Here is a 16332-nt window from a genome sequence, read left to right as displayed (position 1 = left end):
TCTTGATTTTGAAAATGGTTTCCCCTCTGAGATCTTCAGATTTGGTGGAGAGCAAGCCTGAGGACTCTGAGGGCTGTTTCCATGGAGATGGGAAGAAAATGACATCCTGAGTGCTGACCTGCTGACTTGCTGACCACCACGGGAGATGCTCTCATGGGCCATTTTGCTGAATTTTCACAGCAGTTACTGTTATCACCCTTTCTGGGTCAGGAGCCTGAGACTTGGGACGCGGCCAGGGTTACACGGGGTTGCACTGGTTTTTCTGGCTTCAAAGTCCAGCCTCTCCCATGTGCAGTTGTTGTCTCCTTGAGACAAGACACAGTTTTCTTCGTCTTTATGTCCCTGAGCCTCATCTCCCCCCCATGCAGGAGGCACCCAGAGTTATGTGGGAGGATTCTGGGAAGACGGCAGAGTAGGAAGCGGCAGAATCTGTCTCCCCACCTGGACCATTGCACTGGCAGCATCTGAATGGTGGAACTGTTCTCGCAATCTGGAGTCTGTTGAAGCCTTGCAACTTCAAGGGGGAAGGGCTGGGTTGTAAATTGCGGTTAATTTTGGTAAAAGTCAGCTCTTGCACAGTAGTGGCTACTCAGCCCCCATCACCAGCCCAGGGCAGGCAGCCGCGCCCTCGCAGCCACCTGCATAGATTGTGAGAGTTAGGGTGGGAAGCAGGACTCTGCCCCCAAATACAGGGGACTGTGATCTGACGGCAGGCTGCTGCTTCCGAACCCAGAGGGGCCCACGGGCGCGGGGGTAGCCATAGTTGTACCTCCCCCATCGCTGCCAGGCCCTCCCCCTCAGGCCGACGCGACCGCCGGAGCACTTAAAGGGCTGGCATCTTTTTTTTTATCCTTCGTTTTTTGCTTTTTCCTCTTTTGGAGCCAGACATTAAAGATTAGAACGTCCAAAAACAACTGCATATATGGGGAAAACTAGAAAGTGACTGTATATACCCAGGGAAAGGCTCAGAAAAGACCTGAGAAGACTAAATTTACACCTCAGGCACAGGAGACAGCCTACAGCAGTTAAACACACACACGCGCACACACACACACACAGCACATATACTAAAATTGGAACGGTACAGAGAAGATTAGCGTGCCCCCTGCGCAAGGATGACACGCAAATTCGTGAAGCGTTCCATATTTTTAGAGGGGATATATGTATACGTGTGGTATAGCATAAAGTAACACAACATTGTAAAGAAGCTATACTCCAAAAAAAACCCCAACAACAACAATAAACAAATCAACAACAAAACCCAGCAAACACGGGGAAAGAGGGAAGAATCTGCTTTTCAGAGCTACCACGTCATTAGATCCGAATGTCCAGTTTTCAACAAAAGATTACAAGGCATTCAAAGAAACAGGGACAAAGGGTCCATTCAAAGGAAAACAAAAATCAACAGGAACTGTCTCTGAGAGACCTGAGGGCAGATCTACTAAACAAAGACTTTAAAGCAACTGCCTTAAAGATGGCTCAAAGGACTAGAGGAGGATGTGCAGAGAGGCAAGAAAATGATATGCAAACAAAATGGAAATATCAATAAATTGACCTCAATCGAGACCAATAAAGAAAACCTAAAAAGAAGCCAAAAATAAATCCTGGAGCTCACAGCCGAAATGAAAAGTTCACTAGATGAATTCAAAGGCAGATTTGAGCAGAAGAAAGAATCAGTGCTATTGTAGGTAAGACAGTTGAAATTATCAAGTCTGACGAAGAGGAAAAAAAAAAAAGATTGAAGAAAAGTGAACAGAGCCTGAGGGCCCTGTGAGACACAATGTATAAAGATGTAATTTTTTGTGAAATTGACAAGGAAAAGGAGTGGGGATGGAGCTGTAAGGGAGCAGAATTTTTGTATGTTATTGAAGTTAAGCTGCTACAAATTCAAATGAGAGTGTTACAACTTTAGGATGCTAAGTGTAATCCTCATGGTAATCACAAAGAAAATAGCTATAGGATATACACCAAGGGGATGAGAAAGGAATTTAAACATTTCATGACAAGAAATCAACTAAACGCGAAAGACGACAGTAATGCAGGAGATCAGGGACAAAAACGCTATAGGGCATATAGAAAACAAGTAGCAAAATGACAGAAGTAAGTACCTCCTTATCAATAATTGCTTTTTTTTTTTTTTTTTGGTACGTACGCGGGCCTCTCACTGCTGTGGCCTCTCCCGTTGCGGAGCACAGTCTCCGGACGCGCAGGCTCAGCGGCCATGGCTCACGGGCCCAGCCGCTCCGCGGCACGTGGAATCTTCCCGGACCGGGTCATGAACCCACGTCCCCTGCATCGGCAGGTGGACTCTCAACCGCTGCGCCACCAGGGAAGCCCTTGTGTTCATCTTAAACGTCTCTTGCCTGATCTCTGGCTCACTCCTCTGTGGCTTTCCCACTTCGCCCATGTACCAGTCTTACAGCATGCCGAGAGAAAAGCTAAATAACCCGGATGGTGATGGTCTAACAGCGGACATCTCAACGGCAACGTATATGGCGAGAACGTAGCAGAACAAAGTGCTGAGAGAAGGAAATAAGTGCCAACCTAGGGCTGTAGGTCCTGGGCTAAATCATCCTTCACTAATGTGCAGGAAACAAAGACATTTTCAAACAAGAGAAAACAAAGGGAGTTTACCATGAAAGGAGCTGGACAGCCAGGTACAGAGGATTTGGTAAACATACACAAGTATGGACTTGGAAAAATAAGGATAATGGTCAAAGTCTACTTTGGGTTGTTAAAGCACACGGGTAGACCCCAAAACACTGGGCAAAAATGACACACAAACGAAAGGGCCAATCGGAGTGAAAGATCCTGAGATGTTTGCCTTTTGCAGGAGGGTAGAGTTAGTCACTTTAGATTTCGTTAATCTGAGTGTACAGTTAAAAACATGATGGCGCCGCTGAAAGACTAGACATAGAGTAAGTACGTAACTCTTAAAGAGAAGAGAGAAAAAATGGAATAAAAAAAATCTTAATCCAGAAAATGAGGAACAACATATCTGCAAGCAGGTGTCGGGAAGGGGTGAGTCAGGGTGAGGGGGTTATTGCCTGGGAAGCTCTGTGGGCACCTCGGAATGTTCTGTTCTAGGTTAGTCTTAGGACCAAGTGATGAGGGAGGTCGGGTCAAGAGGAGGGATGGAGGTGGCAGCTGAGAATGGGCTGGAATTGGTGTTCTTCCCCCTTGCTTCCTGCAGTGACAAACTGTGATGAATCTATGCGTTTTCTTCTCGACTAGATTGAGTCTTGAGAGCAGAGACCACGACTCATTAAAAATATATATATTCATTAACCATTTGAAAGAGTACAATTCAGTGACAGTGCGTTCACAGTGCTGAGCAGTCGTCACCTCCTCTAGTTCCAAATATTTCATCACTCAAAAGAGACCCTCACACCCCCTAAGCCGTCAGTCCCCGTCCCCAAACCCCCAGCCCCTGGCAACCACCAGGCTGCTTTCAGCCTCTACGTAAAAGGAAACTTCTGTTTTCAACTCACTACTCTTCGCTCTGACACCGAATGTGTGGGTTTATTCCCCACTCCAGCCGGTTCTCCAACCCTGACACCAGCTGTCCTGTAGTTCAACTGTCCTGATGCCAGGTATCCGGACTTAGTGCAGATCTCACAGGCTGAGGGCTCGGCCCCACGAGACGGCCCCCACTGTGGATGCGGACCCCAAGGAGTGGGTCCCCAGGTCCCGCAAGCTTGTCTGGCTTGGCTACAAATCAGGGGGTCCCGCAACCCCCTTTTCGGTTTGATAATTTGCAAGGACAGTTCACAGGACTCAGGGAAACGCTTTACTTACATTCGCCTGTTTGTCGTAAGGGATGCAGAGGGACGGCCAGGGGACGAGGTAGCCCGGGCAAGGTCCACAGGGCTCCTGAGCCCAGGACTTCTGTCCCCAAGGGGCTGAGGCACATCACCTTCTGGTGTGCGGAGGGGCTCAACCTGGAACTCTTTGAACTCCTCCAGTGGGGTTTCATGAACTCTTATTTAACCCTCACGACCAGATGAATGTCATGCTGACCCCTCCTTTAAAGCAGGGCAGCTGAGGCCCCACAGGTTAGCAATAATCCATCCTGAATTTGCACCTGGCCGCCTGGCTTCCGAGGCAAAGCCCACGGTCCCTGCTGGTCTAGCGGAAATTGCCGCCCCGGGGCCAACTGGGCATCGGAAAGCCTGTGGCTGGTGCCATGGGAGCCCATCTTCGCCACCTTCCACCCAAGCGCCCTCCTTATCACCACCCCCGAGGCCCCTCCCCACAGCAAGCCAGCGGTTTCCCAGTGAAACCCCCACAGGGGCACTCGAAGAAACGCGCTTTTCTGGCCCTTCCAGGTTGACAATGATGGGATCTCTTCCTTCCGAATCCCCCTCTTGTTGAGTGCAGTCAGGTGTGATCAGAGGACTAATCCCCACTGAATTGTCAATGACGCATCAACTCATCAACTTTTTTTCTTTACCCTTAAAAAGCTTCCAGTCCATTAATTTCCTATTTTGCCTTCTAAATATTCTTGCTTCCAACCCTTCAATCAAAGCAGGACCAGACAAGACTTTCCTTTTCCCCCTGAGGTTTTCCATTTTCCCTGTTTTCCCAGGATTATAAAGCACTTTAGATTTTTTTCTTTGTAGATTGGAAGTTACCGCTCGAAACATCCTCCTGCTTCCCATTTTGCATTTTAATGATGGACAATTCCTTAATGGAAAAAAATACATTTCTGACGGAGGAACTGAAAAAAAATTTTTCTGTGCGAGACTTGGTGGCAGGAGGACCCTGCGTGTTCCCCGAGTCAGGTGGGAAACTGCACCTCACCTGGGGGGGACAGGCTGTGCGGATGGCACTGCAGCTGAGGAAAGTGCAGGGCAAATCACACCGAGCAGAAATGGAAAGCCCCTCCTAATCCATTCCTAGCAGCCGAGAAAATTGAAAACCCCAGGGAAGGACAGGCAAGCGCGGCGGACGTGTGCGTGTGTGCGGGCACGTGTACGCCTGTGGGTGGGTGCAGGCGCGCGCGCGCGTGTGTATGTGCACGTGGGTATTTGCAGCATCTGGACCCTTCGCAGGGGAGGGAAAGGCACATGAGGGTCGCTCTCGTGTCCTGAGAACTTTGGTTGCATTGGCTGGAAAGCTGCCTTCCCCGGGGAGCCGCAGGGGAGGCTGGGATGCCCCCCATTTTGGCCCATTTCCTCCTGTGACAGTGTTCTCCCCAGCGAGGCTTATCCTGCTTCCCTGGCTGCCAAGGGGCCCCGTCTTAAAAGCACACTCGGTCTCAAATGTGCAAAGGACTCATTTCCTTGCTTCCAGAGGACATAAATTACCCACTTCAGAGGGAGTGATGGCCGTGCAGTGGAGTCAACTTTCCAGCCCTTGGGACCTCCCCTGAGCGTGGGGAGGACCCTCCAAGCCGCAGGAAAGCCCCTGGGAGCCTTTGACAGACGACTCCCCCCCACCCCTCCATCACGATGGGCTCTTCTGCGTGAACTCGCGCTTCGCTCTCCGGCAATTGCTAAAAGCCAATTAATTATCTTAAGAGCCAATTTGCCGAATGGCCAATTCCCTGAATTTATGGTTTCTTTGAACCAATCCGTTGTAGTTGAGCAGTTTTCAATTTGTGTTCATATCAGCATATTCAGACTGTTCTCTCTCTGCCTCAGTGCCCTGGGGATGGAGAGATGCAGAAAGGGGCCTTTTGAGAAGGCAACGGGGAGTATGTTTTAAGCCTGTGACCTTGACTATGAAGAGTTCTGATCAACCAGCTCTTTATTAACATGAAATAATTGTCATAAAACCAATATTTCGTATTGAAGAATACATTCAAGACTACGCTCAGTGATGCATTTTTCATAAATGTTTTTTAGATGGATTTATTCTTCCATTTTTTCAATCTGAAGGTATAAAAGAGGTTGTCGGTTGCCTGTTCTGTATCCATTCTCCGTTTTTTTCCTTTAGCACAAGGTCTCCTTTTGGGGGAGCACCCTTATGCCTAGTAAGCAATCACATTTCCCTGCCTCCCTGAACGTAGGGAGGACTGGAAAAATCTAAGCAAATGTATTTGGGAAGAACCTCATAACAAAACGTCCTGCAAAGGGACTCACCTGGGAGGCGTACTCTTTGCCCTTCTGCCTACCTTCTTTCTGCCTGGAATGCACTCACAATGGCTGGATCTACTGTGGCCATATTGGGACTGTGAGGTGACCTTGATGATGAATGCTGAGACTAAATGTGTAAGTGGACAACGGCCAGATCATATATAAAAAAAGAATGCTGACCCACAAACTGTAGGGACCTGTAGAGGAAACCAACCCTTTATCTTACAGCCAGACTGCTGTAAGTCAGACATGTATGAATTCAGACTGCTATCTCTAGTAAATGGTTCAGGAAACCAAATAATAACCCTTGCAACAATGGGCCCCAAATGTCCAGGACTTGATTAACAACTGACAGCGTCCCTAAATTTTGTTCCTGCTTGCAACCTGGGACCAACCAGAGAAAGCCAAATATGCACCCCTAAAGAATCACATAGGACCCCCACTTCTAGTGAGCCTGCCTGCAGCTTCCCACACCGACAGCCTCCATCAGGGCACACCTGGAGCCTTCCGTTTTCTCCGTGTGAAGCTTTCCCCCACCTCTATCTGCCTGGGAGCTCTGACCCCCTTGCTACAGCCAGGTCTGAATGAATAGCCTTTGCTTTCTCATTCGAGTGGGTCTCATTTATTTCCATGATGCCACATATCAAGGATGGTGAAGAAGAAGCACAAAAGGACCTGGAGCTCTGATCAGAGGAGCAGCTGCTCTGCTAGCTCAGAACTATGCTGGGGAAATAGAAAGAAAGACAAAATCTCCTCCCAGTCCACAAACCATCTCCATAAAGGTAGGAGAACAAGAAAGCGATTTTATTATTGAACAAGCATTTAGCTACGATGTGATGTGCACCCCAGATAATCTGTTACAGAGACTGCAAAGGCAGGAATCTTTCCCTTGCATGTAGCTAAGTAACTATAACCCATTATATTCACATTTCTAAGACGAAATGGCTCAATTTCTTCTACCTTTATGACTGGAGGTAGGGTTTGTGTCGTGGAGTCGGGTGCCAGCTGAGGTTTGGCCGTCTCTCGTCCTAGGAAACTGGGAGATGGGGTCTTAACCTCCTCGGTGACTGCATTTCAAAGGGACACTCCTGGGTCCTTGCGGAGTTGTGAGGCTGGCAAGAGGCTTATTTCCCATTTGACCCACAACTGCTGATCTCCAGACGTCTTAACATGACAGAAAACCAGTCTCTGTCATCTTTAAACCACTCTTATTTATAACTAGCTTGAAACGCAATATCTCACAAAAGCACAGTTTTGTTTTTTTTTAGATGTTGGGGGCAGGAGTTTAGTAATTTATTTATTTATTTTTGCTGTGTTGGGTCTTCGTTTCTGCGCGAGGGCTTTCTCTAGTTGTGGCAAGCTGGGGCCACTCTTCATCGCGGTGTGCGGGCCTCTCACTATCGCGGCCTCTCTTGTTGCGGAGCACAGGCTCCAGACGCGCAGGGTCGGTAGTTGTGGCTCACGGGCCTAGTTGCTCCGCGGCATGTGGGATCCTCCCAGACCAGGGCTCGAACCCGTGTCCCCTGCATTGGCAGGCAGATTCTTAACCACTGCGCCGGCAGGGAAGCCCAAAAGCACAATTTTGTACACTTTTTTCAAATCTGGAAAATTCTCTTATCTTTGAATATTGCCTCTTCCATGCCTTCTATTCTGTCCTTCTTAGAAAATATCTATTACAGCATCTCATTCTATCTTCCTTGTCTAAAGTTTTCTTTAATATTTTTCAGCCTTTATCGGCTTGTGTTACAGGTCAAGCTTCCAGTTCATTAATTCTCTCTTCAGCTGTTTCTGGTCTACTGTATAATCGCTGTGTTAATTTTTTATTTCAATGAATCATAACAAATAGATCTAAAATTTTTGTTTGCTTTTTAAAATATTCTGCCTCTTTAAAAAATATTCTGTTTCATGTCTTATGAATACTATTCTCTATATGCTGTCTAGAAGAAGCCACTTTAAGTATAAAGACAGATTAAAAGGATGGAAAAACATATACTGTGCAGACACAGATGAAAAAAATGCTGGTGTGTCGATATTAATATCAGACAAAGTCGATTTCAGTACAAGAATTGTTACTAGAGATAAAGAAGGACATTACATGAAAAATGAAGGGGTCAGACTATCAGGAAACTGTCAGGAAAACATCACAGTCCTAATAACAGAGCTTCAAACTACATGAAGAAAAACCTGAAAGAACTGAAATAAACTAACCACAGTTACACCTGGAGATTTCTGCGCTGCTTTCTCAGTAATCAGTAGAACACGTAGACAGAGCTTCCTGGGCCAGGAGATCAGTGTGGCACTGAGATAACCATGGCAACAACTACCCAAACTAGCCAGGCTCCTGACCAGATGGGCCAATGCCCCACACCAAGGCCTGCAGGAGGTGAGCTACGAAGTAAAGATGTCAGTTCTCCCCAAATGGAAAAACATGTTTAATGCAATTCCTGTCAAAATCTGAGCAATATTTTATAGATACAGAAAAGATTATTCTAAAATTTATATGGTAAGGTAAAAAACCCTCCTAAATATATTTGAAGAAATATAAAATGAGAGGAATCAGTCTATCTGATTTTAAGACTTATTATATTGAGACTGTGGTATTGGTGGAGGGATAGACACAGAGATCAGTGGAACAGAGCGGAGAACCCAGAAATAGACCCACACAAATATGCCGAACTGATTTTTGACAATAGTGCAAAAGCAATTCCATGGAGGAGGACAGTCTTGTCAACAAAGGGCGCTGGGCATCCACAGGGGGAAAAAGTGAACCTCAACCTAAGCATATAAAGGTGAACTCAAAATGGTCCATGGATTAAAATGTAAAACTGTAAGACGCTTAGAGAAAAAACAGAAGAAAACCTTCAGGATTTAGGGCTAGGCAGACAGTTCCTAGAATTGATGTCAAAACCGAGACTGGCAGAAGGAAATGTTGATAAATTGGACTTCATCAGAATTCAAAATGTTCGCTCTGTGAAAGATGCTGTTAGGATGACAAGACAAGCAGCAGACTGGGCGAGAATGTTTGTGAACCGCATATCTGACAGAAGACTGGTATCTGGAATCTACAAAGGACTTCCAAAACTCAACACTAAAAACAATCAAACAAGCACAGGGAATGCCACTCAATACTCTGTAATGGCCTATATAGGAAAAGAATCTAAAAAAAAAAAGGTGGGTATCTGTATCAACATTTGTATAACTGATGCACTTTGCTGTACACCTGAAACTAACACAACATTGTAAGTCAACTAGACTCCAGTAAAAAACAAAACAATGAAACAACGACAATCCCCAAACAGATGTGAAAGTGAGCGGAAGACAGGGGCACACATTTTACCAATAAGCATCCGCAGAGCACGTCTTTTCAGCTGTTCAACACCTCAGGCATCGTGGACGTGCAAGTCAGAGCTACAAGGGGCTCTCACTAAAGTAAAAGAAAACAGTGACAATACCAAATACTAAAGAAAGTGTGGAGAAACTGGATCCCTTGGACATTGCTACTGGGAAAGCATAGGTATAGCCATTCTGGAAAACGTTTTGACTGTTTCTTAGAAAAGCAGGCGAACCCCGGCATATGACCTAATAAATACACTCCTGGGCGTTCGTCCCAGAGAGATGAAACGTCAGACTCACGCAGAACCTGCTGGTGAATGGATGTAGCCGCTTTATTCGTAACGGCCGAAACCTGGAATCAGCCCAGATGCCCTACAAGAGGTGAACAGGTAAACAAGCTGTGACCCATCCAGCCGTGGGGCGCTGCTCAGCCGTAAAGAGCAACAAGCTCCTGAGGCACCTGGATGACCCTCCAGAGAATACGGTGCTGGATGAAGTAAGCCCAAAGGTCACATGCTGTGTGATTCCGTTTACAGAACATCCATGAAATGACACGCTTTAGAGATGGGGGACAGACTAGTGATTGTCAGGGGTTAAGGAGGGGGTGGGGTGGAGGGAAAGAGGGGGAGGCTATCAAAGGGCAGCAGGGGGCTCCTTGTGGGAATGGAATGTTCTGTGTCCGGACTGCATTAGTCAACAGCTCGGTGGTGATTCGGTACAGAGTTCTGTAAGGTGTTACCGTGGCGGGGGGGAATCTGGGTAAGTGCACGTGGGATCCCTCTGTGTTCTTTCTTACAACAGCAAGGGAACCTACAATTATCTCAAAATAAAAAGATTCATTTAAAAAATGATCATTTGGGGAATTCCCTGGTGGTCCAGAGATTAGGACTCAGCGCTTTCACTGCCGAGGGCCCGGGTGCCGTCTCTGATTGGGGAACTAAGGTTCCACAAGCTGTGTGGCATGGCCAAAAAAAAAAGAGATCGTTTTTCTTGGTTATAAGTTCAAAGAGAAGCTAATTTCACGGAGCCCACGTGGTTCCTGAGCAGCCCAGTGCTGGGAGGACTCTCTGTGTGAGGCAGACCTCTTCTGGATCGCTTTGGCCTGTCCAGACACCTGCTGATCCAGTGGGGCCCTCAGCAATTCAGGCCGGATCAGCCTGAGGCCGGACAAGTCTGCCTGCAGAGAAAACAGTTCACTTGCTGGCTTTGAATGATGCCTCCCGAGATGTGGGAATGCGGGGGCGGGGTGGCGGGCAGGCTGTGGGCTTGGAGGGTGTCCCAGGGTGGGTGCAGGCCCTGAGCTGGAAATGTCCTGGGGCTTTGGATACAGCCTGTGGACTGGTGGGTCACTGAGTGACCCACACCCTACCCCGCCCCGGCTGTGATGACGAGGGTCTCCTTGTGGGGAATTTAAAGGAACCACAGAAGATCCTGCTGGAGCGGCTGGGAGGGGCCCAGGCTGTGGAGGCCCCGAGAGCTACGGTGCTGTGTGCATAGCCTCACCTGGACCCAGGAAGGATCAGACCCAGGTGCCTCGCCTTGAGTTGGGGCCTCCCTTCAGCTGCCCAGGAAGCAGCGCTTGTTGGAAGTGACCAACTGCACCGGCAGCTCAGAGTATTGCCCGTCCGCCCTGTGGGCACAGCAGGTGATAAACGGCGACTCACAGGCTAGGCCGCGGTCAGCGAGGATGACACGGCTAATAAACGAAGAATTGCAGACCTCGTGGGTTAGCGTTCTCTCGCCCCTCTCCCCAGGGGCTGCTTGACCTCGCGGCCCCTCATTCATCAGCAGGCGTGTAACAGCTGTACGGGGTGGCGGCCTGACTGCCTCCAGTGGCGACGCTGCTCTTGCAGCTTCATAACAGGAGAAAAATACCCTTCATAACAGGAGAAAAAAATACCCTTCATAACAGAAGAAAAAAATACCCTTCATAACAGGAGAAAAAAATACCCTTCATAACAGGAGAAAAATCTCCCTTTATAAACAGGAGAAAAATACCCTTTTTGGTCTTTTCTGCAATCACATGTGCCTTCTTTATGCCCCTTCATTTCTGAACAAAAGCAGATGTATTTTTCCTAAAGACAAACACTTGGAGAATCTATTTAGCTGAAGTGATGGACAGCGGCTTGTCACAGAGGATGGAGAAAATACCGCAAGTTTTTTCCCAGGGGCTTTTGTGAAATCCTATCAGAAATGAGTGGTCTGACCTGTGGGGAGACCCGTGCATTTCCCTTCTCGTTCACTCTTCCAAGCCTCCTTGAAATCAGTTTGAATGCAATGCTAGCAACCCTTTCAGCTGAAAACCAGAGCAGTAGACCCAATGATTCCTCTAGGTTGGCGGCATAAACCACATTCCAAGTACCTGCCTTTTAACTGTTCTTTCTTCACTCACTCGCTCGTATGTTCATCAAGCATCCTTGAGCACCGTGCTCGCTAGGCCGGGTATCATCAGGAAGGCAGAGAACCTGCCTCCCTTGCATTTCTGGGCGCCCATCCTCACCCACCCCAGTGCGCTCAGGTGTTTTCTTCAGATGCCAGTGAGGGCAGCTCACTTGTCAGAGATTAGCTTAGCTTATTCGTGTGGTGAGTGAGAGAGAATGAGAACGAGAATTTTAAAAAAGGTTCCTAATGCTTATGGGATCTTTTTGCAATTCTAATGAATGTGCCAACGTGACCTGACCTGGAGGTCCCTGGTGGAATGCGGGGTCTGACACATTTGCTCGTATCAGGCAGGTGCCCTGGAGGCTCGCAAGGTTATGGGCAAGGTTAGATTTCCAATGTGCCCAAGAGAATGAAAACATAAGGCAGTTAGTTAATAAACAGACTCAACCACCATGCTTATTTCCACAAACTCCACACTTCCCTCACTCGGTTCAAGTTGCATGATTGATTCTGGGTAATTAAACACCTTATTATGCACCAGCAATCCCCAATCGAGTTTAGCCCTGAACACCCACTCCCTAATCGCCATCTCATTCAGGGAGCCCTGAGGGAGCCCCATGTCTGCAGTCCCAGTGGGGAGCATTAGGGCTCCAGAGCCCCCGGGGTCTCCACGGCGGGGCTACCGATGACTCAAGAGTATGCCTGCTTTACCTTTATGGGGTAGGGTTTCTCTGACAATAAATATAAAGAAAACCATTATCACCTACTTGGAGGCTTAGAGATGTGTTCGTCAGACCAGCTAGGGCGCTATGTACAGGGGCTGTGGTCCAATATTCCCAACTTCTCATCTGCCACCCGTCCAGCCTCTGAGCCTCGGTTATTGGTGTCGCTTTTTTGGCCAAGCTACCTCGTCAGAATATAATATTGTTCATGGCCACCTGCTGATGAAAACGTGATACCCATTCATTATAGGAATTGAGGAAAATGTGCTGGAAAAACATCACTTGTAATTTCACCCAGGAATAACCTGTGAAATACCTGTTAACATTTTTCTTCAACAAAATCAGGGTCGTAAAGAACAAACCATTTGTATCCGCCTTGCCCAATCTAACATTACTTAAGGAACACTTTCCAATACAATTAAATGCCCTGGAAGCACACGGTGGTTGTGGTTGCCGCGTGTCAAATCCTATGGACGTTTCCTGGTTTACGTGAAGTTTCTCCCACTCGTAAGACACTGTTATCCTCCTGCCTTACAGTTGCCTGAAAACACCAAATCTTTGCATTTCTCAGAAAATGGAATGACCCTGCCCTCCAACCATTTGAAAGGCCAAATATGACAGTTTCTGTGAGCACTTAGGGGCTCAGAATAAAACCTTGCACTCATTTTTAAGAATCCCTTAATTACACGCTTCTGCTGCAAGGATAATGTCTAAAAATTCTTTCCACTTGAATTAGATGCCTCTGATGGCTGGGTACAGTAAATAACCATGTATAAAATCTGGTGAGGCGAAATAATACCAGATGTAGGAAAGTCTTCCTTTGTCTGCTCACAAGGCTTGGCCAGCTGGGTGTGATTCTTACCTGATTCCCATGTTGAGACAAGCAGACGCATCAGTGCTGGGGGTGCGGGTGCTGATAGCAAGAGCCCACAGTGGGCCTGCGGCAGTCGCTCCAAGGACCTTGGGGAAGCTTTCAGGAGCTTTATAGGTTGAAGCCCTTCAATGGGCGTTCTAGGATCGCAGCACCGGGACGTGAAGACAACTTCTCAGCTGCTCTTCATAGGGTTGGCCTTGTGCCTTCACGTCTGAAATCAAGTAACTGCTGGGCGGGTTAGAAAAACTAACGGGGTGGGGGGCTTGGAGGTCAGGGAAGAAGCGGGCATTGAGAGGAGACTGGAGAACGATGCCAGCTGTGTTTTCCACCACGGTCATAGCCACTCTTGTAGACGGCAGATGGCCGTATGTTCATTGCAGCTCTGTCTGTCGTGAAGTGGGCCCTATTTCCCACCCCTTAACTCTAGGCTTGGCCAAGGGACTTGCTGTGGCGGATGGGACACAGTGACTGTGGTACTTGATCAGGCTTGAAAAGTGCCTGGGCCCCGGGGGCTTATGCTTTCTTGCTGCTGGGACCATTTTGCCACCACATTTTATTAACCTGCCACATGGTGACAGACACACGCGTGGCTGCAACTCCAGCTGACACCAGACACTGCCAGGTGTGTGGGCGAGGCCATGTAGACCAACCAGCTCCAGCTGAACTGGGCCAGACCAACCATCCTGCCCAGTCAGCCCACGAAGCCCCGAGAAACAATACACGTTGTTGTTTCAAGTCACTGAGTTTTAGGGTGTTTGTTATGCAGCAAGAGCTGACTGACACACTCCCCATTCGTACCCAGGTGGTTGAAGGCAACATTTCAGGTTTGAGTTTGGCCAAGCAGAGCGTCATCATTTGTATTCCTGGATTCTTACATCCAGACCATCCTTTTCCTTCTGTCCCATTTCTACCAGTTCTCCCTGTTGAGTCACTCTGTGCTCAGTGCCCAGTCCTCTCAAAGAGACCCCACTGGCCATTCCTGCCTCTGCACCTGACCTGAGCCTGCTATTCTCCTTTCCTCCAGGTACCTGCCTTTTGCAGAACCTGGCTCCTTTGAGGAAGCCTGACCAAGAGAATACAAGAGCTACCTCCCTGCCTAGGGGATGTACATCACTGATGGCCTCCTGCAACGATGCCTTCACCCACAGAGAGATGCAGGCAGGCTCCTGAGGGTACCTGATGTTGATGGAGAGCTGGCTGCCAGACACTGTGCTGACACTCGACACACGCTAGTGAGTTAATCCTCACAGCAAGCCAGAGAGGTGGAAATTGACAGATGGGGAAGCTAAGACTGCCAGGGTGTAGGGGGTGGAATTGCGTCCCACCCCCCAAAGATTGTAACCACTTGTGCCTGTGAGTGTGACCTTACTTGGAAATGGGCTCTTTGCAGATGTCATAAGTCAAGGTGAGGTCACTGGATTGGGCTGGGCTGTCGTCCAGTGGCTGGTGTGCTCGTAAGAAGAAGGAAATTCGGGCACAGAGACGAGAGGAGAAGGCCATGTGATGTCCCCAAGAGCCAGGGACCAGCAGGGATGGCTAGCAGCCGCCAGAGCTGGGAAGAGGTGAGGAAGGATTCTTCCCTAGAGTCTACAGAGGGAGCTCGGCCCTGACAACACCTGGATTGTGGACTTACGGCCTCCTGAACCGTGAGAGAATACATTTCTCTTGTTTTAAGCCAGCAAGCTTGGGGTACTTTGTCACAGCAGCTCCAGGACATGAGTACAGGAGGTGGGCAGTCCACACCAGCCGTGAGAAGAGGATTCCAGAAGGGCTGAAACCCAGTCCTGCCAGATTCCTTGCAGATCAGGCAGCCTCTAGACAACGCCCCGTCCTGATGGCAGAAGCTGGACCAGCGCAGGAAAAGGAGGAAAGGAAGCAGCCTGGCCTGGACGTCAGTGGAGGGGCTGCCGCTGGAGGAGCCGGCTTGGGCTTCCGGAAGTCTCCCAGAGTTTCCATTCAGGATGGATGGCTTGCCCGAGGAGAGAGGGTGATACATAAACAGATGAACATTTCTGCCAAGTTCCTTCCCAACCAGTACGCTGTGGTCGGCACAGTGCATATACCAGACTGGCGGCCATCCTCGGCCCATGCCGTCAGCAGGCATTTCCTTGGAGGTGGGAGCTGCGTGCCACGATGCCCGCTGCAGCCCTGGGGTCGATTAGCGTCTGTGGGACACACATGGGCTATGTAAGGGCAGGTGCCTCTGGACATCACAGCAGCGGTGAGAACAGGCAGATCTGTCAGTGGCTGCAGTCACCGAACATCTCCTGTTATATTCTAACTGGCACGTCCAACACATTCTGAATTTCTTGTAGAGTTAATTTTAAGGAAGACGGCAGAATTTAGTCCAGAGTTCTCATGGCCATGAGTCATCGTGGGATGCTGCAGGTTCAACACGCGTCTCGCTGCCCCGTGAGGGACCGTGTCTGCCTCTGCCGCCTCTCCTCACACCTGTCCCTTTGTTCCTTAACGAAGCCCAAATGTTCTTATTTTTACCCCGTTCACTGCCAGGTCTGAAAACCGTGCCAAGGATGGATGCGTGCTATCTTTTGAGGGTCCTTTGTCTCAGCTGGGAGTGAGGTGCACATACGCTCACAGATGCGCACGCACGCACACACACACACACACACACACACACACACACTGCAGGAGGACTTTTCCTCTTAGTGATTCTCTAGGTTAGTGACCACAAACTCAAATTCATTCCTTCGATGGGTAAATGTCTGAGCCCCTAATGGGTGGTGGTCACCAGCGTCACCCCCAGGGTGTATGGGGTCCAGGGAAATCATTTTTTGCAGGGCTCCTATCCTTTATAAACAATGCGAGTCACCCCAAATCACCAGGAGCAGCGGGGCCATGGGGCAGGCTTGCAGCCAGGCGGGTTGATGCCCCAGTCAGCCTCAAGTCCACTCGGTGGTGTTCGCAGCTGTCACCGCCCCCT

At 48.7% G+C, this 16332-nt stretch overlaps 1 non-coding gene across 1 annotated transcript; it reads left to right on the top strand.

Annotated features, from left to right (window-relative positions):
- The first annotated feature begins 1039 nt into the window (after positions 1–1039).
- On the top strand, positions 1040–1150 carry LOC117312299 (U6 spliceosomal RNA). Its single transcript, XR_004526556.1, has one exon. It is a non-coding gene; the product is annotated as a U6 spliceosomal RNA (small nuclear RNA).
- The last annotated feature ends 15182 nt before the right edge of the window (positions 1151–16332 follow it).

The sequence above is a fragment of the Tursiops truncatus genome, chromosome 4 (genome assembly GCF_011762595.2).
Source record: "Tursiops truncatus isolate mTurTru1 chromosome 4, mTurTru1.mat.Y, whole genome shotgun sequence".
In the NCBI taxonomy this organism is placed as follows: Eukaryota; Metazoa; Chordata; class Mammalia; order Artiodactyla; family Delphinidae; genus Tursiops; species Tursiops truncatus.
The sequence above is the reverse complement of the archived record's forward strand: the minus strand, read 5'-3'. Positions and strand labels throughout refer to the sequence as shown.